Source organism: Dipodomys merriami, unplaced genomic scaffold, assembly GCF_024711535.1.
Source record: "Dipodomys merriami isolate MVZ:Mamm:240054 unplaced genomic scaffold, mDipMer1.0.p SCAF_5, whole genome shotgun sequence".
NCBI lineage: Eukaryota > Metazoa > Chordata > Mammalia > Rodentia > Heteromyidae > Dipodomys > Dipodomys merriami.
Window position 1 is genome coordinate 36,234,903 of NW_027206068.1, and position 26,884 is coordinate 36,261,786.

Consider the following 26,884-nt stretch of genomic DNA (forward strand, 5'->3'; position numbering starts at 1 on the left):
TAGGAAGTTCCATATCTGTGCTATGAGTATACCATATCATCTGTCTTTAGGTGGGTTAAGCAGTTTGTTCAAAATGCACAAATCCAGTGTTGCATGCCATTTGATAGCTAATCTCTGTTTGATAAAATGTGATAAACTCAAATTATACAAAACAGTGATCCATATAGCTTTACAATCCACAAGCTATAATTCAACTAGGCTGTAGCATTCAAGCTCCAAAGAGGGGAAAAAGATATCAATGAGGGAGCTTTTCAGAGACAGTGAGACAAAGGACAAAGGTAAACCAGTGCAACAATGATACTCACATGACACTGTGTTGGAAATGAACTGTACAACTTGCGGGAGGGAAGTGAGTGCGAGGAAGGATGAGGGAGTAAATGAGAAAGAGAGAGAGACAGAGAGAGAGAGAGAGAGAGAGAGAGAGAGAGAGAGAGACAGAGACAGAGACAGAGAGAGACAGAGAGACAGAGAGACAGAGAGACAGAGAGACAGAGAGAATCCTAAAAAGAAAAGTTAACAAATATGCTAAAATTAAATGAATATATGAAAAAACTGCTAATAGAGTGTTTAATAATTAGAGTAACTCTGAATTCATGTTTTCCTGAAATAATCCTGGGTTATGTTTCTCCATATAATTCTAATTCTAATTTGATCACAAATTCTTTTGGTTTGGGGAACAACAATATTACACTGTTGTTATAAGGTTAGGAAAAATAATTCATTTATACTATCAGACGACATATTTTGTTTCAAAGTCAACAAACAACTTGAAATGTTGAAACTAATTCTACTTCAGAGTGTCTTTGTCAAATTATTTGAGGGATAGTCAGCTGTTGTTTTTTAATATATTGTTAGAGTACAGAAAACTAGATATAAAAATATGAGTAGATTTCACAAATCCCAACGTGTTTACCATTTTTATCTCCATTTAAATGGCCTGTTTTTGTATACAAGGTTATGAGCATTGTTGTAGGAAACACCAGTCAGTAAAAAAGAAAAGTTAACTGTTTTATTTTAGAGCACATGTTTAAAATTACTTTTTTTATTTTTGTGGTTGTGGAACTTGAACTCAGGGCCTGGGCACTGTTCCTGAGCTCTTAAGCCCAAAGCTAGTGCTCCTCCACTTTGAGCCACAGCACCACTTCTGGTTTTCTGGTGGTTTCTTGGAGATGTGAGTCTCATGGACTTTCCTGCTCCTGCTGGCTTTGAGCTGTGATCCTCAGATCTCAGCCTCATGAGTAGCTAGGATTGCAGGCATGAGCCACTGGCACCTAGCTCATAAAATTACTTTTTTTTGTCAAAACAAAAAAGATAAACTTAAAGAAGTGACTTTGTATTTTAAAATGGAAAATTACATTATTTACAAGCATTTTGCAAAATGATATTTGAAATGATAAAGCATTTCAACAGGCACAAAGTCCTCTTTGAGTCCTATCACATCTCTGTGAGGTTTGTGAATATAATACATTGTTGTATTGAGACACATTCAGTTCAAATTCTTAGCAGTAAAGAAGTTAAAATTTGGAGGCTAGTGCTTGGATCTGCCTTTAAACACTCGTCTGTAACATACATCTTTAAATTCCTGGCAATAACACTTTCTTAATTGGAAAACTCCTTTATTCTTATAACATTCCAAAACAAACAAATTCTTTTGTACCAGGTCAATATTTCTATTCAATATCATCAATAGTAAATTCTCATTCATAGATTTCTCTATATTTTACTCATTTCTTCTCTCACTATTCCATTTATTCCAAAGAAAATTCTTCATTTTACTATACATTCAAGTTATGGTTTTCAATTAGTGAATCTTTTCTTTTCATGTAAAACCAATAGAATCTATACCCATTTTAAGAGAGTCATTTCTATAAATTAAGATTTCAATGTCTTTTTCAAAGTCTTCTCAATCAACAACCTTGTTTATCATTTAGCTATTAAAAATAGAGCATTTATACTGATTCCTCCCACTGATTCCTCCTACTTTGCTTTTTAATGCTATCAATAATAGACAAGACCTTAAATAAGGGGAAAGTATGTAGAAATAGGTGGAAAACATAACTGTAAGCACAAGAATGGGCAGAATCTGCAATTAGGCAACAATTTTGGTAACCAGGCAAAGGAGTTGCATTGCGAAGGAGGCACAAGAATGAGGTAACATATATTGGAAGTAACAACTGCAACAATGTTGATAATAGTTAATCTAGTGATGGGCAACATTCTGGGCAGAATTGCAAATTGCTTAAACAAAAAAAAGTCACAGACTTAGGGTTACATTCTCAAACAGAATTTAGCAGACTGGCTCAGTGCAAGAGTAGCTCTTAGAATCCAGGAGAAAACAATTGTGGGTGCTAAAGAAAGTAAAAATACTGAAAATGTCTGACATGCCTGTTCTTAGTACCAGACGGGGTCAAAAGGCTTGGGAAATGCTTTTTTTTTTTGGTTTGGTTTTATTTTCTTCTTTTGGTTGTAGATATTTTTTTCATCCTTTGTTAATTTTTTTATTGTGAAAATACCATAACAGAGGAGTTACAATTACATGGGCAAGATAATGAGTACATTTCTTATCAAGCATTGTTGCCTCCTCCTTTGTTTCCCCTTCCCATCCCTTCCCATCCCCTTACCCCGCCAAAGTTGTAAAGTTCGTTTTTTGACATAATGACTTGTACATCTCATTGTTGCAATGGTCCACCTGTATCCCTATGTAAATGATTTGTTTTTGTCTCTTCTCCTCCACAAATTATATCAACATCAAATACAGTGAATGCAGGGGTTATACCATGGGGGAGGGACATACAAAGCAACAAAGAAATCATCTTATGAATATGTTAGAAACAATCGCAAGAAAGAAAAAACATTTGAATATTTATCTTGGGGTTCATTTCACCTAACACCCAGTTATCTGACCTTTTTCTGCTTGTCTCAGACATATACTAGTTATTGCAAATAAGGGAAACCATGGGACCTATGTGTCTTTGGGCCTGGCTTACTTCACTTAATATAATTTTTCCAAGGCTTTCCATTTCCTAACAAATGGGGCAATGTCATTCTTTCTGATGGAGGCATAGAATTCCATTGTGTATATATACCACATTTTCTTGATCCATTCATCTACTGAGGGGCATCTGGGTTGGTTCCATATCTTAGCTGTAGTAAATAATGCTGCAATAAACATAGTTGTGCTGGTAGCTTTAGTATGGTCTTGTTTGTGATCATTCGGGTAAATGCCCAAAAGTGGGATTGCTGGGTCATAGGGGAGCTCTATGTGGAGTCTTTTGAGGAACCTCCATACTACTTTCCAAAGTGCTTGAACAAGTTTACACTCCCACCAACAATGCAGTAAAGTTCCTTTCTGTCCACATCCTCTCCAACATCTGTTGTTATTAGAGTTCTTGATTATAGCCATTCTAACTGGAGTGAGGTGATATCTCAATGTTGTTTTGATTTGCATTTATTTTATGGCTAGGGAGGTTGAGTATTTCTTCATGTGTCTATTGGCCATCCTTCTTTCCTCCTCAGAGAAGTTTCTTATCTTTAAGTCTTTAAACCACTTATTTATTGGGCAGTTGTTTCTTTGAGGATTTGTTGTTGGGGGATTTAATTTTTTGAGTTCCAGGTATAGTTTAGATATGAGACCCTTGTCCATTGTATGGATAGTGAAGATCTTCTCCCAATCCGTGGGCTTTCTATTGATCTTGCTAGCTATGTCCTTTGCCATGCAGAAGCTCTGCATTTTCAGCCAATCCCATTTGTCTAACCTTTCTTTGATTTGATTTGGGTCTCTATTAAGAAAATTTCGGCCTGTGCCAAGGAGACCTAGTGTTTCTCCTATTCCATCCTGTAATGTTTTCAGAGAGTCTGTTTTGACTCCGAGGTCTTTGATCCATTTGGAGTTGATTCTGGTGCAGGGTGATATATGAGGATCTAGCTTTAGTTTTCTACAAGTAGTTATTGGTTGTGGATATTAAAACCAGGATCACAGTCTACCACTTGAGCTACAGGCCCAGACATTTTGTTGGCATTTTGTTATTGAGACAATTTCTCATTAACTTTGCCTGGGGGCATGTTTAGAGCTTGATTTTTCTTATCTCCCTCTTCTGTATCTGAGATTGAACAGGTTTAAGCAACTAAACTTGATTTAGATGTTAGTTTGTAGGAGGAAATAAAGATTTTGCGATCAGACTACTCAAAAGGTATGAGACTGCAGAATTTTCAAAAGCCACTAGATAACCAATAATAGTAAAAGAAAAACAGGTAGCAGAAAGTCCAGTTGTGGCTTTCTTCTGAAGACTAGAATTAATGGTAGGTCACTATTCTGTAGTGATAGTGTAAGATACATTAAATAGGTAGGTTTCATTAAGCAGCTGATAAAGAGAACATCACATACTATTCAGGCAGGAAAAGAAGTTTATTTACCAAACTACTGCCCCTGCCATGCATGGTGGAGAGGCATGGCTGAAAAGGAAGGGGGGCCCATCGCTGGGCCAGGAATTATCTAGGCCAGGGACAGGAAGAGGGGTGGCCAGGTGGGGAAAAGGTGTGGCCACACAAGATCCGGATGTGACCTCAGTGTCTGGGACCCTCCTAAGGTCAGATGGGAGGCATGTGACCAGAGATGACCCAGGATGTGACCTAGCACAAGGGGAAGGTGACTGCTTCCAGGTCTGCCAGTTACCTAGGTAACAGATACTGGGTGGGAACTTAGCCAAGAGGGAGGGAGGTGTCCCTGTGCAGACCCTAAGATAGCAAAGATGGAAATCCACAGTAGTGGAGGATACATGAAAGTTCTTTCTTTTCAAAATCTAGTTGATCACTGTTATTATTATAGCACCCATATTTCTGAAGTACAAAATTATTGACCTAAAAAAAGTTTAAAAAATGGTTAATGGAAAGGTTAATGGTAAAACAAAAATAGTTGAGCAGGAATAAATGGAAGTAGCTTTTTCATTTGTCTTAGTATCATTTATCTTAGTATTAGCATATGCTGTTTTCTCCTTAGAAAATACATATACACAAGGGAATGATATTCAGCCAAAAATGCCTGGAATCCTGTTATTTGTGACAACATGGTTCAAAATGGATTTTTATATAAAGTGAAATTTATGAAATTCTAAACCAATAAGAAATATAAAAGCTTTGGTCTCATTAAAATTAAAGAATACCTTCCACAATAAGATCTTTTGTTCTATGAAATCTAGACTTACATAAATGTGAGAAATGTAAAGAAAAAGTGAGACTAAGTATAGTGTTATAGGTAGAGGAGATTAGCAAGAGAGAAGGGATAGGGGAAAGTTTGGTCAATGGTTACTAAGTGGTAGTTAGGAACAGGTTCTCTGCTCTATTGAACAGCACAGGGACTGTAGATAAGAGAGCACACTATAGCTTTCTTGAAAACTGGAAGAAACAATTATGTATGAGTAGGTAGATACATAAAGGCAGAGTCATACATTACTTCACTTTACTTGTATTGATACACCACCTATTTCTCATTAAAATGAACAATTTTGTGATTTTACCAAATCATATGATTTATAGTATGAACTCAAAATAAATTTAATAAAAATAAAAGAAAAATTGTGCTATAGACAATCATGTGAATAATTCCATCAGGTGTCTAAGTTTGTTTTTCTTGCATTTTGCTTTTATATAAATTATTTAAACATCACATTACCAGGGTTAATGATTGCTATCATCAATAAAAATCAAGGCTGTAGGGTTTTTATTCATATGATAAGAAGATTATGATGGATCTTCTTTTATTAGCAATGGCCAAAAACTCATATAATTTAATAAATTCATTATACAAAACAATTAATGAAACTCAGTTTTTATTCTAAGAGCCTATTTTCAGTAAAGTCAATGCTACCTCATCTTCGATGTGGTACCAGTACATAGAGGAGAGAAATATACCAACTGGTAGATATTATCAGTGGCTCTTCTTCCTTTTTTCCCCAACCAAAACCATGTGATCTTTTCCCTCTTTTTTGAACAATATTTAAGTCACCATTAACATTAATGTTTGTTTCTGCCTCTTTAGAAGTCACTTGGCAGCAATTTGAAAAATGACAGAGGGATTATTTAGAAAACCTCATGTCCCATGACTGTTTTTGGTCACTTTTCATTTTCCCAATAGCTGTGTAAAAAGCAAGCTCCTAATTTTATATGACCTGAGTTTAATTAGCTTGCCAGAGTCTCATGGTATTATCTATAAATGAACAAAGTAAAAAATAAATGGTAAAACCACATTCATAACACAACTATAAAGCATTAAAATTTCACAAAATTTATTTCAACAAATCAAGTTCAAATGACTTTTTAAAATTTGTTTTTGTTGTACAGGTGATGAACAGAGGGTTTACAGTTACAATCCATAGTAATCAAAACAGCTTGGTACTGGCACAAGAACAGACCTCAGGACCAATGGAATATAATTGAAAACCCAGAAATGAACCTAAAGACCTATAGCCATCTAATCTACTATAAGGGAACTAAAAAAATAGAATGGAAGAAAGAGCCTCTTCAGTAAATGGTGCTGGCAAAATTGGTTAACTACTTATATCAGGTAATAAGTACATTTCTTTCCTTTCTTTCTTTCTTTCTTTCTTTCTTTCTTTCTTTCTTTCTTTCTTTCTTTCTTTCTTTCTTTCTTTCTTTCTTTCTTTTCCTTCCTTCCTTCCTTCCTTCCTTCCTTCCTTCCTTCCTTCCTTCCTTCCTTCCTCCCTTCCTTCTTTCCTTTCTTCCTTTCTTTCTTTCGTTCTTTCTTTTTTTTTCCCAGTCCCAGGGTTTGAACTCAGGGTCTGGGCACTGTCCCTGAGTTGCTTTTGCTCAAGGCCACTTTACCACTTTGAGCCACAGACCCACTTCCAGCTTTTTCTGTTCATGTGGTACTGAGAAATTGAACCCAGGGCTTCATGCATTCTAGGCAAGCACTCTACCACTAAGCATTCCCAGAACAATGTCACCTATTCTATTATTTTCTCCCAGTTTTTTTCCCCTCTCCCCATGAGTTGTATAGTTCATTTTCAGCATAATGTGTAGTATCACTGTTAAATTAGTACACCCTTTGTCTCATTATTTCTCTGCTTCCCCTTACTCTCCCCGAAACAGATAAACTTACATACTAGACAAAACGTACAGAAATAAAAGACAGCCTCAAAATAGGGAAAACAAAACAAAAATCACAAAAAGTAAAATAAACACATCTTGTTTCCATTTCTTGGAGTTTATTTTGATAGATATCATTTTGAGCCTTTGTAATCCTCTTCTAAGAATATCCTCCTTTGGTCTGACTGTGTGAATGTTTAAAGACCAGTGCTTATTTCATTTAACATAATTTTCCACAAGTCTTTCCATTTCCTTATGAATGGAGCAATATCATTTTTTCTGATGGAAGAATAACAAATGATTATTTTTTTATTAGAGAAAAGGCATTTAATTTAAAAAATAGTAAGTATGGATTTCAGGGAGGCTAAATACCTTGCCAGTATGTACACTGAATTAACAATAAGAACAAGAACAGGTGATAGGGAAAAAGTTTCATCAAAACTATCAGTACCCAAGAAATGTACTCATCACCTTACTCATATAACTGTAACCCTTCTGTACAGCATCTTTACAATAAAATAAAATTTTTTAAAAAGAGAGGAAAAAATCAGTACAGCCAGGGAAAATAACTAGCACAAGGATAGCAAAGCCTTCACCTTCTTTTTTTGGGGGGGTTCGGTTGAGGGGTTTGAACTCTGGGCCTGGGCACTGTCCCTCAGTTCTTCAGCTCAAGGCTAGCGCTCTACACTTGAGCCACAGTGCCACTTCCGGCTTTTTTCTTTTTCCTTATGTGGTGCTGAGGAATCAAACTCAGGGCCTTAGGCATGCAAGACAAGCGCTCTACCACTGAGCTACCTTCCCAGCCCAAAGCCTTCACCTTCTTAATGTTTGTCTATGTATAAAACATACCCTTGGAATTTCAGTGAAGAGTTTGATCAGAGTTTATTGTGTGATCTATGGTCAAAGAAAATGTTCTAGATAAGCTGGGCACTGGTGCTCACATTTGTAATCCTACTTACTCAGGAGGCTAAGATCTGTGGATCACCATTCAAACCAAGGCTGGAAAGTCCTAGAGACTCTTCTCTTCTACTAACTACTCAGAAAAAATACAAGTGGCCACTGTGGCTCAAAAAGTAGAAGGCTATCCTTAAGCAAAAAAAGCTCAGGGACAAAGTCCAGGCTCAGAATTCAAGTCCCAGAATAGGAAAAATGTATTTTGAGTAAGTGTCTGAAAAGTATCACTTGAGTATGTATCCTTTATGTGGGTTTTAATTTTATCACTTTCTCTGAGAAATTGAAGTTCTGGAAAGTTTCTCTTCATAACAGTGGAATGTGAAAGGAATTATTAGCCTCCTCTATTCCAAGTTCCACCTAAAGTACAAACATTTGCAAAACCAAAAATTTAAAATAAATCAAAATGCAACCATTGAAAGAAATGATAAACATATATTTAATTATTTCCCCACCTTACACAAATAACTTGAGTGATGCCTATCTTTCCTCTCATATTTTCTCTTTCCCTTCTATATTACCATCTACAAACACTTACATTTCAAAAACTTGGTTTAAACCTGGGCACCAATGGCTCATGCCTGTAATCATAGCTACTCAGGAGGCTGAGATCTGAGGACTGAGGTGCAAAGGCAGGCCAGGTGGGAAAGTCCACGAGAACTTTATCTCCAATAAACTACTCAGAAAAGGCTGGAAGTGGTGCTGGGGTTCAGTTGGTAGAGCACTAGCCATGAGCCAAAGAAGCTCAATTGACTTGCAGTGTAAATAAACTTTCTGAAAAATGGGCTTGAGATGTGTCTCACTTATCCTACATGCTGAAGTCCTGGGTTTGTTCCCCAGCTTGCTCACTTGCGCTCTCTCTCTCTCTCTCTCTCTCTCTCTCTCTCTCTCTCTCTCTCTCTCTCTCTCTCTCTCTCTCTCTCTCTCTCTCTCTCTCTCTCTCTCTCTCTCTCTCTCTCTCTCTTGCACTCTCTCTCACACACACATAAGTATATTACAGAGTCATGGAAGAATCTGTTCAATTCATTTATGTCAACATTTGTGAATATGTGCTAAAAAGTTGTTATAAAGCAAGTGCTGTGTGTGCCTGTTATTTTCAGGTACCCAAGAAACAGAAATAGGCAGATCATTGAGCCTACTAGTTAAATATCAGTCTAGTCAATATACTGAGATATCCTTAAACAACAAATATATGTTGAAAAGAAGAAATAAGTTCATCATAAAGGTAAAATAGTCAAGTTTTTAAAAAATATTAAAATTTTAGAAAATTGTAAATCCAGTCTTCAGTAATTAAACTCTTTATGTATGTAGTAACCACTAGTTCTTATCCAAGGCACACAATACTGTGGAAAGTGGCTACCAAAACCTGTGTATAGCATGCACTTCCAGAGAATGTAAAATTTTACTGGACAATACTAACAAGCATATAGCTTATTCATCAGTAAAGAATCAAGCACAATGGTCTCACTCTTCTAAAATTTCCTATACTTTGCTTATTCATTTCTCAGTCTTCAGTTACCACTGATCTATAGTCCTGTAGTTTTGCATTTTTCATAAGGTTTCATAATTGGAAGAATAATTCATTAGGAAGTATTTCCAGACAGACATCTGTAACTTAGGAGTACTTATTTAAGAATTATTAATTCGCTAGCATATAAATAAAATGAGAAGTGGGTCTGAGGCTTTTGATTCCCCCTCACTAATATTTAGTCCTAAAAATTGAAGAATTATAAAGATTTTACTATGTGAAGAACTCCTGGTTCAAATTTATATTTGCTATTCAAATAACAGTATAAATAATTTTTAAAGAAGCTCATCAAAGAGGTACATGAATCATCATAATCTTTCTTGATTTAAAAAGGCATTAAAATCATTTGGGAGCTAAACTATCTGTGGTCATAAAAAGCACAAATACCAGCTCGATTCTAATAAAATATTGGTTGCATCTGGCTTCCTGACTTGTACCATGACATTTAAGATATGTATAAATATATATATATAATATATATATAGAGAGAGAGAGAAAGCACTTGCATTTCCATCTGCTCTTCACCACACATTCTAACACCTGATTTTATTTTCATTTGTTTTTATCTCAAGTTTTACATATCATCTGGTGTCCTTGAATAGATTAAAATCTCCTTGAGGACAGAAACTGTGTTTTTTCTCTATTACTACATGCAACAGGACTTTAAGAAAAATGCTAAATGTTGGGGCGGGGAAGGTGGCTCAGTGGTAGAGCGCTTGCCTTGCATGCCTGAGGCCCTGGGTACGATTCCCCAGCACCACATAAGCAAAAAGAAAAAAAAGCCAGAAGTGGCACTATGGCTCAAGTGGTAGAACGCTAGCCTTGAGCTGAAGAACTGAGGGACAGCGCCCAGGCCCAGAGTTCAGGCCCCACGACCAGACCCAAAAAAGAAAAAAAAAAGAAAAATGCTAAATGTTTAAAAGACATCATTTAAACCATGTATAAAAGGATCAAATTTTATTATTCTGGTCAAAAATTGACTTTAGTTTTTAATCTAAGTCTATTAAATGGTAATAATTTAAACTAAATCTAATTTTAAATTGTACTTAACACTAAAAACATACTCTCTTCTTTGCATAAGATTTAAAGTAATTCTTATATACCAGAAGACCCTTTCAAATATTATATAATCTCCATATATGTATATATATATATGTATACTATCTGATACAAACTGCTGAAGAGATAAAAGTAAGCATGATTTTGACCTCAGATTTCTTACATTAGAGAATGGTATTTGGTAGAAGTGTATATATGAACATTATTTTTAAAAAAACTTCAAAAGGAAATAAAATTAATTCTATAAAAAGAATATAATTTTATACTGCTTTATATTCATGAAATTAAATTTCATGGTTAACAAAAAGTTCAAAACTGTCAATGAAGAAATGTCTTCAACCTAATTAACGTCAATTTTTAGAAATATGAAGTGTATGCTCTGACAACTGGTATTTCCAATTTAGAATAACAAAATCTTGAGACTAGAATTTGAGACAATGGTATTACCTGTTTTGTAATGAAATGTTTCCCATATTTAACACAAACCTTCAATGCTGTACTTTGGTACCTGTGTCCATTTACAAATTGTTGTTCTGTTGTTGCTGTACTCTAAAAAGTGTCAGCTATCACTCTTCATTTCACCTATGGTTGGTTGAGTCCTGGCAATTGCACAATAATACAGTCCTGGGAACAATCATGTCTTTGATAGTAGGATTAGATAGCTGAATAAATACTAATGTCAAGACAATATGAAATTTTACTCATCCAAGGGAAAGAATGATATTGTACCATTTGTAAAGAAATGGGAAGATCTAGGAAAAATAATGGTAAGTGCAGTAAGTCAGGCCCAAAAACGACAAAGATGCATGTTTTACCTTATATGTGGAAACTGGATTTAGCTTATAAACTTGTAAGTAAATATGAAAGTACATAAACATTATTAACAAATAAAAACTCAAATAATGTAATTCCTTAGAAAGGCGAAGTCAAAGTATGGCAAAACAAAACACCAGGAAGTGGGTACTCAAAAAGGATTGGATGGGGATAATGGGATAAATGGAAAGGACAAGAGGAGACTGCAGTCAAGAATCCACTATATACCCTACATAATTAAGAAGAGTGAGAAAAGGTGTGTGGGGGAGGGATGTGTGAGAATGTTGACCAGGGTGACATTGATCAATGTATATTTGTAATCTGCTTTGTTAAATGGCAAACCCTTTGTAGAACTACTTAACGATGACAGTTTTTTAAGTGTATTTAAAGATATGGAACAAATGTGTCCTCTAGCTTCTAGAGTAAGTTTTTCCAAACATTATGTCTTTCAAATCTACATTTAATTTTGACTTTTTCAACTTGGTCCATATTTATATACTGTATCAGATCCTAGAAGAATCCTTTCTGCTGTATTTAGAATTAAGCAATACTTTATTTCCTTTTAAAAACAGTTTCATTAAATTAAAAACCTTACATTCACCCAAGAACTTTCCTCAGCTTTGGTAAGTAGAGCAACAAATTTCTATCATAATTTCTCTTGTGATTAAATAGAGAATAAGAAAGGGAAACAGTACCAAACAATTCCTTGTTATTAGTAGTAAAAGTAGAGATGATCAACAAAAAATTGCTTTTATAAAAGTATATAAACTCTACTAAAAAGTCTTCACATTCATATGTTTCTCATAAACATCTTATTACTCCAGACAAATTATGATCTTTCAGGCTATGTAGCTTCAAACTTTGTTGAATTACAAATTACATTGTTTTTCGATCTTGAAATAGTACATAAATCTAACTTTATCAATAGCCATTTTTAGTTGCTTTTCTAAAAAAAGTGAATCACATTTTTAATAAGTGGTTCATGACCTATTTGTATGGTTGTCTTCACTAGAGGCTAAGAATCTGAAATTACTTAAATTCAACTATTTTGAAAGTTTTTTTAATTTTTTTGTTAATTTAATCTTCAAATAGTTGTGTATGGGAGTTAAAATTCAGAATGTCTTTGTGTCTGTTGCATCTCAATCAGAGTTATTCTCTCTATCATTTTCCCCACACTCTCCCCTCATCCTGAGTTATTCCAAGTTTTTCCCCCTTTTCTTTTTCACATACATACATTGAGTATTATGACTACATGTATTCCCCATTCCTTTTGCTACCCATCAGCCTCCTCCTTCTATCCTATGGTTTATCTTCCTGATATTCCTCAAAAAAACCTAAACATAGATTGAATCTAAGATCCAATGCTATCAGTCTTGGGCATTTATCCAAAAGATTACATGGTAGGATACAACAAAGCAATCTGCACACTCATGTTTATTGCAGCAATGTTCACAGTAACCAAGGTATCAAAACAGCTTAGATTTTTGTGGAATCCTAAACCTGAAAATAGTAATCATATTTATTTCTGTAGAATGGGAATAAGAACAAATCAATTATGATGTTTTTTTATTATCACTATAGATAAAATCCATTGATAATGCTATGCAATTATGTCAGGAACAGAATCATTTTAATGTTCTCCCAATGTGGTGATGCTCTATGCTGTGATCATAAAGTATGTTATACTAAATACTCTTCATGCTAAAGAATTATACTTGAGTTACAGAGTCACAGAGTACCTAAAACATTAATAGATAACCTTGTGACTGGATAGACCTGATTTGAATTACACGGTTATAACCAAATGTACTGTGCACTGCTGACAGGTAGACTACAAACTACATTGAAATTTGAGTCCAGAAAACAAATTAAATCCTGGATATAACTAGCTACAACTTATAGTAATTGGATTCATATCTTAACCATCCTTAAATAAAATAGAATGATAGCAGAAAAGAAGTGATTCCTAAAAATTTCATCAGAAAAGACAGAAAAATGAAGTGGTAGTCATTTCAGCTCTTTTCTCACTTTCCCTCACCTTGAGATATAATAAGATGGATTGCATCATGTGTTAGAATGCCTTTCTATGTGGTTTATCTAGAAACTAAATGCTTAATCACAAATGTTTAAAATTAATGCAACAGAATACAAATAAGTACCACTTAAATGCATCACTTCTATAACAAAATGTTGAATGAAAAAGGGCAATTTGAAAAAGTATGATGTTTCATTAGTATAAATTTTAAATTTTTCAGAGCAAAACTTTTCATTTTAGGTATAAACTGTTAGTGTCAAAGTACAAAATATTTGCATGAGAATTATGAGCATGGATTTTAATATTGTTTATATCTAGGTTTATATCTAGAATTTAAAGATATGAAGCCAATCCCCTAAAATAACTCAGGCAAATCATGAAAAAAGAGTTAGTGTGCTAGTGTTTAAAATTAAAACCTAATAATAAGCATGTATATTTCCTTTGATAGATAAAATGATTTTTAGATTTTTTTTCTCAAAGTACAGGTCTATCCAAAGTTGGTTTTTGTTTTGTTTTGTTTTGCTTCTTTAAGTAGGTATGGTAAACTGGACACTGATGGTTCATACTGTAATCTTAGCTACTTAGGTGGCTGAAATCTGAAGATTGTGGTTCAAAGCCAGCCAGGTAGGAAAGTCCCTGAAACTCTTATTGCCAATTAACCATAAAAAAACAGGCAAACCAAAACAAGCAAACAAATAAACAACAACAACAACAAAACCATAGAAGTACAGCTACTGTGGTTCAAATGGTAGAGGACTAGCCTTCAGCAAGAAAAGCTCAGGGAAACTAAGAGAAAGAAAGAAAGAAAGAAGGAAGGAAGGAAGGAAGGAAGGAAGGAAGGAAGGAGGGAAGGAAGGAAGGAAGGAAGGAAGGAAGGGAGGGAGAGAGGGAAGGAGGGAGGGAAGGAGGGAGGGAGGGAAAGGAAAGAAAGAAAGAAAAAGAAAGATTGAAAGAATGAACAAAAGAGGGAAAGAAGGAAAGGAAAAAAGAAAGAAAAAGAAAGATTGAAAGAATGAACAAAAGAGGGAAAGAAAGAAAGAAGATAGAAAGAAAGAAAGAAAGAAAGAAAGAAAGAAAGAAAGAAAGAAAGAAAGAAAGAAAGATTGAAAGAAAGAAAGAAAGAAAGATTGAAAGAAAGAAAGAAAGAAAGAAAGAAAGAAAGAAAGAAAGAAAGAAAGAAAGAAAGAGAAAGAAAGAAACACAGAAATAGTCTCATGGACTTTCCTTGCTGGGCTGGCTTTCAGTCTCATTCTCAGATCCCAGCTGCACCCCATCCTGAGTAGCTAGGATTACAGATATGAGCCACTGGCACCTGGCACCTGGCACCTGGCTTGCAGTTTTCCATTTTTAAAGTCAATTTTATGCCTGGCACTGGTGGCTCATGCCTGTAATCCTAGCTATCCAGGAGGCTGAGATCTGATGATCATGATTTGAAGACATTGTGGAACAACAAAGTCCCAGAAACCCTCTCCAAAAGCTGGAAGTGGAGCTAAGATTCAAGTAGTAGAGAGCTATCCTTGAGTGAAAAACCTCAGGGACAGTCCCTGAGTTCAAGCCCTACAACAGCACACACACACACACACACACACACACACACACACACACACACACACACACACACACAATCATTTTTCATGTAATTTCCTGTCACATTCCTTTTTTTTTTTTTTTGGTACTGGGGATTGAACCCAGGACGTTGCGCTTGCTAGCCAAGCGCTTTGCCACTGAGCTACATCCCAGCCCTCCTGTCACATTCTCTAGAGCATGTAATTCTCAGATTTGGAAAACCTAAAACATTATATTTAGATGGGTGCCCGTGGCTCATACCTGGAACCCTAGATACTCAGGAGGCTGAGATCTTAGGAACGTGGTTCAAAGCCAGCCCAGGCAGTAAATCCCATGAAACTCATATCTCCACCAGAAAACTTTAAGTGGTGGCTATGGCTCAAATGGTAGATCGCTCACCTTGAGCTGAAGAGCGTAGGGACAGTTCCCAGGCCCAGAGTTCAAGCTCTAGGTCCAATAAAATAAAGAAAATGACTCAAATGTTAGCCTATTAGAGTCAATAGAAAATCAGCTTATATAATAAATCAGTATATATATATGTATACATATATATACATATATACATACATATACTCATATTTTATGTATAGAGACTACATGTATAGTTTATATGTTATGTATACTTTATATAGAGCCTTATACATATATGTAGACTATTTCTTTATATCAGACTACAAGTCATCTTCAAGTTACTGCCATAAATACAAGGAAAAACACTTTGAAAGAAGATACTTATAAATGGATTTTACTACTATTAGTTTCTGGTATTTTATACTTATATTTTATACATTAGTTCTTGTATTTATACTTGAGTTCCTACATTGCTTAAAATTACTTCTTGTAGAAACTGATTTTAGTTCTGTTTAAATTTGACATTTAGTTCTATATTTTTCATCAATTTTCATTTCCTTCATGTGTTTGCATGCATGTGTATGTTATTGCTTCTCCCTGACACTCCAAAATATGCAAGCCACATGTGGTTGGAAATAGCTCCAGTTAGTTTCCTATATTGTATCTATGGGATCCAAAAATAGGACTGGCACTGAGAAGGTGGCTCAGTGGTAGAGCACTTGTCTTGCATGCCTGAGGCCCCGGGTTCGATTCCTCAGCACCACATAAGGAAAAAGAAAAAAACCATAAGTGGTGCTGTGGCTCAAGTGGTAGAGTGCTAGCCTTGAGCTGAAGAGCTGAGGGACAGCACCCAGGCCCAGAGTTCAGGCCCCATGACCCCCCTCCAAAAAAATAGGACTGGCATATAAGATTGTTTGGACATATTTGTGGAAGTATACAAAAGAAATTCAAAGGGACAATTTTTATTTGCATTCTATATTGCAAATCTGCCTTCTTATAATACATAAAATGAATATTTTAACATAATTATGTACTTTTTAGAACTCCCAAAAGATATATTTCAAAAATCAAGTAATACATTTACATTTTATAAAAAGAATGGTTAAACCCCATTGAAACCCCATTTATAAATCAATTTAAAATATTTAGTACTAATAAAACTTCCCTGACCTGAAGTTTTTTTCCTAATATCATTACATCAGTTATTATCAGTGAACAAGAAAGCTGGAGACCCATAACACGTTATAACTATCTGAAAGGGAGTTAGTGGATGTAAGTAAAAACCAGAGTGATGGTTTATGATTAACAAGACAAAGTAGCAGAATATGATGAAAAGGTATAATACAAATATATAATGTCATAATGAAAACACTATAAAAATTAATATGTATCAATAAAAATCAGAAGTCTTGCCAATTTGCCCCTTTGCGGCAGATATGAGCTCAATATTGTCAAGGCTTAATAGCCACTGCTGACATTAGATTATATGAAAAAATGCCCAACAGAATATTCTTTTTCCTGAATAGATTTTATTCTTTTTTTAAATAAAAATACATGGTACATTTAAAACAGTAACAATAAAGACAGACCTCTTGTATCCTTATCTTGGGGTTCATTTCACCTAGCATCAACTTATATGGTCATTTGTACATGGTTTTTGAGCTTTTCAGCTCACCAGATAAGATTATCCTATATGGAAATGAATTATTGCAAACAAGGGAAACCATGGGACCTAAATTTCTTTGAGATTGGGTAAATTCACTTAATATGATTTTTTCCAAGTCTTTCCATTTCCTAACAAAATCGGCGGTGTTGTTCTGATGGAGGCATAGAATTCCATTGTGTATATATACCACATTTTCTTGATCCATTCATCTACTCAGGGGCATCTGGGTTGGTTCCATATCTTAGCTATGGTAAATAATGCTGCAATAAGCATAGTTGTGCTGGTAGCTTTAGTACGGCCTTGTTTGTGATCATTTGGGTAAATGCCCAAAAGTGGGATTGCTGGGTCATAGGGGAGCTCTATGTGGAGTCTTTTGAGGAACCTCCAAACAGCTTTCCAAAGTCATTGAACAAGTTTACATTCCCACCAACAATGCAGTAGGGTTGCCTTCTGTCCACATCCCCTCCAGCATCATCTGTTGTTATTAGAGTTCTTGATTATAGCCATTCTAACTGGAGTGAGGTGGTATCTCAATGTTGTTTTGATTTGCATTTCTTTTGTGGCCAGAGAAGTTCAGCATTTCTTCATGTATCTATTGTCCATTATTATTTCCTCTTCAGAGAAGTCTCTCTTTAAATCTTTACCCCACTTATTAATGGAGCGGTTGTTTCTTTGAGTATTTGTTGTTGGGAGATTTAATTTTTTGAGTTCTAAGTATATTTTAGATATGAGACCCTTGTCTGTTGTATGGCTAGTGAAGATCTTCTCCCAGTCTATGGGCTTTCTATTGATCTTGCTAGCTATGTCCTTTGCCATACAGAAGCTCTGGAGTTTCATGCAATCCCATTTGTCCAATGTTTCTTCGATTTGTTGAGGTTTTGGGTTTCTATTAAGACAATTTCAGCCTGTGCCAAGGATCCCTAGAGTTTCTCTTATTCCTTCTGGTAATATTTTCAAGGTGTCTGCTTTTACTTGGAGTTCTTTGATCCATTTTGAGTTGATTCTGGTGGAGGGTGATATATAAGGATATAATTTTAGTTTTCTACAGCACCATTTACTGAAGAGACTATCTTTCTTCCATTCTATTTTTTTGGCACTCTTATCAAAGATTAGGTGGTTATAGGTCCCCAACAGATTATTCTCCATCTCATTGAAATATATTTTGAAGCATAATTAGGCAGTATGGTATAATCCTTATTCCTATGTTAAAAGATTATATGAAAGCTGCTGATAAGCAGAAATCTAGAAACTTGGATGGACTGAACACAATCGATAAGCACTATATTAGTCTCCAGAGGAAACAAAGTTGAGCAGTGACAGGCTGTGTTGCTGACTCAAGTAGTCCTTTTACCTCTCAAAACTTTCCTCAATTTCTGAAATATGATTTCAAGGTAATCATTGTCATTAATATCAACAAAAGAATCCTTGGATGTACAGTACATTTTAAACCATATAGGCAATATTTGTAAAATTCCTCCATGAAATTGTGATGTCATTTTTCTTTCATGTAATCTCATTCATTTTTTACTATGGAGTAAAATGGCTTCATCTATGTTTGATGTAAAGCTGCTTTTCCACAGCTTGCTTTTGCTCCTCAGCTTAACCTATGCAATACCATAACAATATGCTCTTTGGGAAAGGCACTTCTTAGTAGAGCCCACCCCATGTGACTGCAGACCCATGAAGCCCATCCTACACATACTTTCCACAGAGCTGTCTCTCAATTTTAAAATGCTTCTCATTTATTTCCCTATTTCCATTCCAAGACTGTGTTAGAACGTTTGAGAGAGTGTATGAATATTTATAAAGAATATTAAAGATACTCATAAGTTTTTGACCTGGAAAATTATGTTCCAATACATTTGGCAGGTGAATTATTGGATGACAAATGTATTTAAGAAATTAACCTGGCCGCAAGTGGAGAGCTGCTGATTGCAGAACTGAGCAGGTGGTACGTGATAGCTGATATGCAAAATCTTGTAGAAAGACTGGAGAGGGCAGTGGGCCACCTGGAGGCAGTACCCCATACCGCTGACATGCACTGTGGGTCTGGAGACAATCCTTCAAAAGGAACAGCTCCAAATGTGCAAGCCTTTGACTCCCTGCTTGCTGGTCCTGTGGCAGAGTACTTGAAGATCAGTAGAGATCGGAGGAGGTGTGCAGAAACATGTGGAGATGGTCCGTACAGGTCCTAAATTGGAACGAGCTCTCCTAGTTACAGCATCTCAGTGCCAGCATCCAGCCAATAATAAGCTTATCCATTTGTTGGCACCCATCTCAGAGCAGATCCAAGCAGTGATAACCTTTCAGGAGAAAAACCAAGGCAGCAAGTTGTTCAATCACCTGTCAGCTGTCAGCGAGAGAATCCAGGCCCTGGGCTGGGTGGCTATAGCTCCCAAACCTGCCCGCTATGTGAAAGAAATGCAATGTTTTATACAAACCAAGTCCTCAAAGAATACCAAGATGTGGATAAGAAACATGTGGACTGGGTCAAAGCCTACTTGAGTACATGGACGGAGCTGCAGGTATGTATCAAGGAGTTCCATACCACTGGATTGGCCTGGAACAAAACGGGGCCCGTGGCAAAAGAACTGAGTGGATTGCCATCTGGACCCTCTGTTGGATCAGGTCCTCCTCCCCCTCCACCAGGCCCACCTCCCTCACCTTTCCCTACCACTTCAAGCTCTGCTAACTCTGCCTCCCTCTCAGCACTGTTTATGCAGATTAATCAGGGGGAGAGCATCACACATACCCAGAAGCATGTATCTGATGATATGAAGACTCACAAGAACCCTGCCCTGAAAGCTCAGAGTGGCCCAGTACGCAGTGGTCCCAAACCATTCTCTGCACCTAAACCCCAAACCAGCCCATCTCCCAAACCAGCCACAAAGAAGGAGCCAGGTCTACTTGAATTGGAGGGCAAGAAATGGAGAGTGGAAAATCAGGAGAATGATTCCAACCTGGTAATTGATGACACAGAGCTGAAGCAGGTGGTTTACATATACAAGTATGTCAACACAACATTGCAAATCAAGGGCAAAATTAACTCCATTACAGTAGATAACTGTAAGAAACTTGGTCTGGTATTCGATGATGTGGTGGGCATTGTGGAGATAATCAATAGTAGAGATGTCAAAGTTCAGGAAATGGGTAAAGTGCCAACCATTTCCATTAACAAAACAAATGGCTGCCATGCTTACCTGAGCAAGAGTTCTCTGGATTGTGAGGTAGTCAGTGCCAAATCTTCTGAGATGAATGTTCTCTTTCCTCCAGAAGGCGGTGACTTTAATGAATTCCCAGTCCCTGGGCAAAAGTTGGTCACCACAGTGACAGAAATTGCGGGATAAGTCAAGTTGCTCTCTCCCTTCACACCATGGGATAAATCTGTATCAAGACGGTTCTTTTCTAGATTTCCTCTACCGTTCTGCTCTTAACTGCTTCTCTGCTCAGAGAAGCCCAGCTACCTGCCTTCACTGAATATACTTCAGGCTGAGATTTGAGGTGGGACAGCAGGGCAGTTGATCTTCTGCAGGAAGGTACAGCTTCTCCACATCAGAGCGGCCATACCACCATTCTGGTCTTAAGGGACTGCACTCCTGGACTCTGGGATGTTTCAGCTCTCAGCTTTTTAGGGAAAGGGTTATTCTACCAAAAAAAAACCCTCATGCTTTGGGAAGAACAGCAGTCCCAGGAATTAATACAGAATGTACACACTAGTGAATCTTTTTCTAACAGTGAACATGGAGATAGTAGAAGCTGGTGTGATTTCAGATGGTTCTTCCAATCATACTACCTTCAAGTTGACAAGTGAGGAGAGGGTTTCCTGGACCAAAAGCTGAGGCTTGCGCAGCTAGTATTCCTTCCAAGCAGACTTGTCTCCTAGCAGCATTCCAATATTCTGCATTCCATCCTGAGTCCACATCAACCGCGACACACTAGGTTCTTGGGTCCCAACTGCAGTCGTACTTCCCTGGGTCTTGTGCCCTTTCTTTCCTCTGATATCCCTGCCTACCACCTTCCTACAGAGGTGATTTTTAAGAATAAGAAAAAGGAAGCAGGGTGCTAGTGGTTCACACCTGTAATCCTAGCTACTAAGGAGGCTAGGATCTGAGGATCACGGTTAGATGTTAGCCTGGGCAGGAAATCCATAAGACTCTTTTATCTCCAATAAACTACCCTGAAAAAAGCTGGAAGTGGAACTCTAGCTCAAGTGCTAGAATGCTAACCTTGAGCAAAGAGTTCAGGCACAGCATCCTGGCCCTGAGTTAAAGCCCCAGAACCAGCCGAAAACAAGAATAACAAAACATGCCACTCCAAGAATCACATTTCTCCCTTCCAGCTAGATGTCTGCCATCTGTCCTTGTGGCTGCTGATTATGCTCAACAGTTTAGGGCTTTGGTCCAGGCACCTGAACAGAGGACTAAAAACCTCCACTGCAGGTTGGTTTAGGTGTTGGTTTATGTAAGAATCTTGCACAGCACTGCAAGTGTAAATTTCAGTTTCCCCCTCTCGAACACACTTAGCAAAATATGCAATTTTGGGAGGGTGGGAAGAGAGATTGTCCTGTGACTTCTATGCATTTCCTAAGGCCTGTGGAAATAAACCTTTATGTACTTAAAGTTATACAGAAAATAGAATAAAGTTAGTACAAAAGAAAAAAGAAATTGACCTTTGTGAACTCATTATGAAAACTAGGCAAAAAATGTTCATCTCCTTGAACTGATATCAACTGATATCAACTGCTCAGATATTGATTTATTTAATTAAAATTATTTAGCAATTATTTATGCCTAATATAATTAAAGTTTGTAATGTTTGGCTAAATATTCATAAAATTATTGAGATGAGTAAAGTATAACTAAATGAACACAAGATATGACATTGATATCAAAATTTACTTTGAAATTTGTTCATAGGAAGAACATATGAGTAAGTTGCTATTTAAATGAACTATTAAAATTTTGCTCATCTCATTTTAGAATTATGTGATTATCATAGGAAAGTAATTACATTAAGGATAAATAACAATTTCTATATTTTAATTGTATTCATAATACATTTCCATTCAATTTTATAAAATGATGGGTACAGGGCAATCATTTATTTTCGTTTCATGCATTGAAAATAAAACATGACTACTTACAATAGTTTCTCTGCAGTTCAGTACCATGTCCCAGAATAAACATCCTCCCTATCACTGCACAATGTATTCTTATCAGCATTAGAAATCTTCTGTTGACTTATTGTTTAAAACAAATTCTCTATCTCCTCACTCCTCTTAAATGCATGCCTTGATTTCTAATCTATTTCTAGTAATATCATTTGACTTGAAATTCAGTTGAAAATATTTCCCTATAGTTCCTCATTCTCTGTCTTCTGTATTCTTGCAGTTTTACCTTCATATTTACATGGTTAAATTTACATATGGCTGAATATCACAGTCTTCAACCAGTGTGAAAACCAGAAAATAACTGTTAATATCTTATGCCCAGTGATACTCTAATGAATGCTAGTCTCCCTTGTGAGTCCAGTATTACAGTTTGAAGTTGCTGAAGAATTCAACTTGTGTCTTGTCGAAACTTCTTGGAAAGTAGTATGGAGGTTCCTCAAAAGACTCCACTTAGAGCTCCCCTATGACCCAGCAATCCCACTTTTAGGCATTTACCCAAATGATCACAAACGAGACCATGCTAAAGCTACCAGCACAAATATGCTTCTTGCAGCATTATTTACCATAGCTAAGATATGGAACCAACCCAGATGCCCCTCAGTAGATGAATGGATCAAGAAAATGTGGTTTATATACACAATGGAATTCTATGCCTCCATCAGAAAGAATGACATTGCCCCATTTGTTAGGAAATGGAAAGACTTGGAAAAAATTATATTTTTCTCATATTTTACTTAGGTATAACAAGTATGACTTGTTATAGGTGTTTTATTTTTTTATCAACTCTGCCTCAACTTTTTCTGGAATTTCTAATCTTCTTCATTCTGTTTTTAGTGAGTAAAGTAATAAGAGCTTTTTTGAAACAGCTCTTTTCCTTTGTTATTGTGTATCTAATGACTTCACATTTTTCAATAGTTTTTTTTAAGGTCTCTCAAATTATATTCTAATTTATTTATTTTTTTCCTCAAGGTCAGCTTCTTTGCTTCCACATTAAATTGTTATTCAATTTTCTTGGAACTCCAAATGAATTAACTTTTACTGATAGAGGCTTCTATTTTTTTTTTTAGGTTTTTTTCCCTCATTTATTTCTTCAAACATCTTTGAAGTGACAGTTAGCCAGAAACCAGTGGCTAGTGCCTGTGGTCCTAGAGACTCAGGAAGCTAAATCCAAAGTAATCAAAGCTCAAAGCCAACCCTGGCAGAAAAGTCCTCAGAACTCAATATCCAAAATAATCAGCAAAAAGCAGGGCTGGAGACATAACTGTTACGTAAGAGTAACAGTCAAGCAAGCAATCCCAGTAAGTGAAGTCTGTGAGCTCACACTCTGGTACCAGCAAAGAAAAGATAGAAGATATAAAAAGAGAAAACAGTGAGGAAGCATGGAAAAGATTTTAAATCTGATAAGGTCATATAACATTACTGAACTCTGTCACAGTAATATGGAAACTGTTATAAATAATACACAAACAACTGAGTATATCTAATTACCATTTGAACTTCATTTAGCAAACAAGAAGAATGAATTTGATCTTTCAGCTATATTTTGGTGACCATGGTTGTATCATGGATTTTTCTTTTTCTATACACAAGTGAGAAATGTCCATGGGTGTTCCTGAGTGCCTATAAAAATGTATGCAAGTTTTTACAAATGACTGAAACTTGATTTAAGCAAAAGTGTATATGTGTGCATATGTATATAACTGATGTGTCAGTCTATGATGTGGGTTAGAATATGGAAGTGCATTTTTGGATCTATAATTGTATTTTCTTCTAAAGAAAGATCCAAGGCTGCAGCAACATCTTGCATATATCTGTGAATGCTGAAGCCTTGACAAGCTTCTCTTTTATCAGGGAAGTAATGCAATCTGATTCAAATGCTTTCAAAGTAACATTCTGGTCTCCTTTTTTTTTAACCTTCCTACAAGTTATGGTAGGGAAAAAAAGATGGAGGAGATGTAAAAGAGGGAAGCTGACAAAACAGGATACTAACATTTCTTTGGGATAATTCTAAACCATATTTAAAGTACTAAAGGTCAACTTACTGAACAAATTACTTCCTCTCTGACTAATTTTAACTGCTAATTTTAACCTCGAATAAGCAAAACCACCTACTTTGTTGCTCAATTCATGATGTACAAATCAAACTACACCCTCTGGACTTAATCTATTGTTTCCATCATTAAGTGTTGGCTCCAAAAGTATAAAAATAGTGCAAGAACTGTTTTACCTTCTGAATGGAATATAAGCTGTTTTATTCCTTTAGTTTTTGATCACCTGGGCTAAGATAGATTCATTAACAAATACAGGTGCTTCTTTTTGGATTTCAGCCAGCTTCTGTTTCAAGTGGTTGAGCTGGAGTAGGTTTTTGTTTTTTTTGTTTTTGTTTTTGGTTTTTTTTTTTTTTTACCAGTTAGGCAATTCTTGTTTACTATTTTTGAAAGACTGAAGGCAAGTTTCTAATGGTTTCTTAATGATTTAAAATTGTTTCTATGTACTCATATACAGTTAATCCTTAATAAAGCAGTTTAGGATTGGATTTATTTGTAAATACCGTAGAAATATTAAACTAATTTGAGAACAAAAATTGTCATAGCATATTCACAAGGCATTTTAAAATTATCTGTATTACCTTTATGTAGTTCAATAATGGATCGTCGATGTAACATCTCAACTTATGTGTACACTGAATTTCAGTGTTGCTCCTCTCATCATTCTCCCTCCATTCTCCCAACTCCACCCATCCCCACAAGCTCCCTAGATCTGTTTTCACATATGTACCCTGAGTATTATGACTGAATTTCCCTACTATTCCTATCTCAATTTGTCTGCTTCCTTCCACTTCAACCCCTCCATTCTCAGATGATATATCTCAGTTACCTGGTATTCATTTTGTTAATGTGTCTGATAATTGTTCAAAGGAGTTACACCATAGGAATCTGCCCCTGCACATACTATACTTCAGTCAGTTTGACTGTATACATATGCATGTGTCAGTATATTAGAACTAATATAAGTTTAATGTTTATAATTTATATCTAGCTAATACATATGAGAGATAGCATGCATCATTGTTTTCCAAGGCTGAATTTCTTCATACAAATTTTTTTCTGAGTCTATTTATATCCATTAAAAGTCAATCTTAGTGAATCTGTCAAAGTCAGTTAGATACCACTATTTCAATATTATTTTTGAAAAAGAAAAAATGTAATAAAACTAAGTTTCTTAGAATAGTAAGTTTGGGGGAAACATATTTTAGAACTTTCTAAAAGCAAAGTATAAATTTTACACATGAGGCCATGTAATATTCCTTTCAAAAAATAGAACTAAATGTAGAATTTTAGCTCAACTACTATTACACAGTGGCACATCTAGTGTAATTTCAGGCTGGTTGTTGGGCATATTTTTAATTTAATTTTGTTTTTCTTCACTGCATTATACATATCAATTACTGAATACAACCATACAGAATAAAGAGATCATAAAAATTACCAGATGGAGATTTTTGTGTAGTTTTATTTTCAAGGAAAATATCCAAATTTTACTTGGTTTTATTTGAATCTGAGTTCCATAAGTTGGTAAAATGTGTATAATAAAACTTCAGCTTGAATATATGAAATCCCATACACAATAATTGTTAATTGCTAAGACACAGAGCACGCCTGAAATAAGCAGGAGGAAATAAAATCTGGGTGTTTTGAATATCCCAATTGCATCAACACTGTTTATTTATAACATTTATGGAACAGCAAATAGGTTCTACTCTAACTAAAAAGCTAAGACTCCCATTAAGTCTGTATACTAACAAAGTGCTGAATATTTAATATATGGAAGGGCAAGAATTAAAACTAGGTTTTCTATAAAGAGAGGAGCAGTATATAATATTGGTATAATAAAAAGCTGATTAGACTTCAATTTAGACGAGAAAGCCTCTTCCTTGATTAATGTTATATTAATTTACTCACGTACTGGTGGCTCATAGCTGTATTCCTACCCACTTGGTAGTGAGAGATTAGGAAGACTGTTATTTACAAGCCAACTAGGCAAAAATTTTATGAGTTCTCATCTCAATCAAGATAGGCATGATGGTGTTCACCTGTCTTTTTAGCCATGAGGGAAGCATAAATCTTGGTCTAGGCTTTCTTAGGCATAAATAAATGATTCTATTTAAAAAATTTACAGAGTTCTGGGTTTACTCCCAGGACTGTAAGAAATGAATAGATACTGATTGAATACATGCATAACTGGATAAATTAATTTATTTGTAACCCCCAAGTGTATATGTACATATATGTATATATGTTACATTTGTGTTTATATTAATTTTGCATGCATATTGCAAAATTGGAAAGTGAGATCAGTGATGGTTAACTGGAGGAAACAGAGAAATTTATCTGTTGTTATTTATACCTATTGAAAATATGTGCTGTTAATAAACCTTTCTCAAATTCAGATTAAAATATATACATTAAGATCAAAGGGATCTAACAAAGAAGATTTAGTGGGATTGAAATATTTAAAATAATCTCAAATGCTTAATCCCAAATCTCCATTCTTGTTCTTTCATTCAATTCTTTAATCCACATGACTAAAGTTTTTTTTAAACGGCTACACTATGTTCGAATCTATGCTAATGAGTAAAGATTA

At 35.6% G+C, this 26,884-nt stretch overlaps 1 pseudogene; it reads left to right on the forward strand.

The window, feature by feature from the left end:
- Positions 1–238: 238 nt before the first annotated feature.
- Positions 239–20,417, forward strand: LOC138810192 (adenylyl cyclase-associated protein 1 pseudogene; annotated as a pseudogene).
- Positions 20,418–26,884: the final 6,467 nt, after the last annotated feature.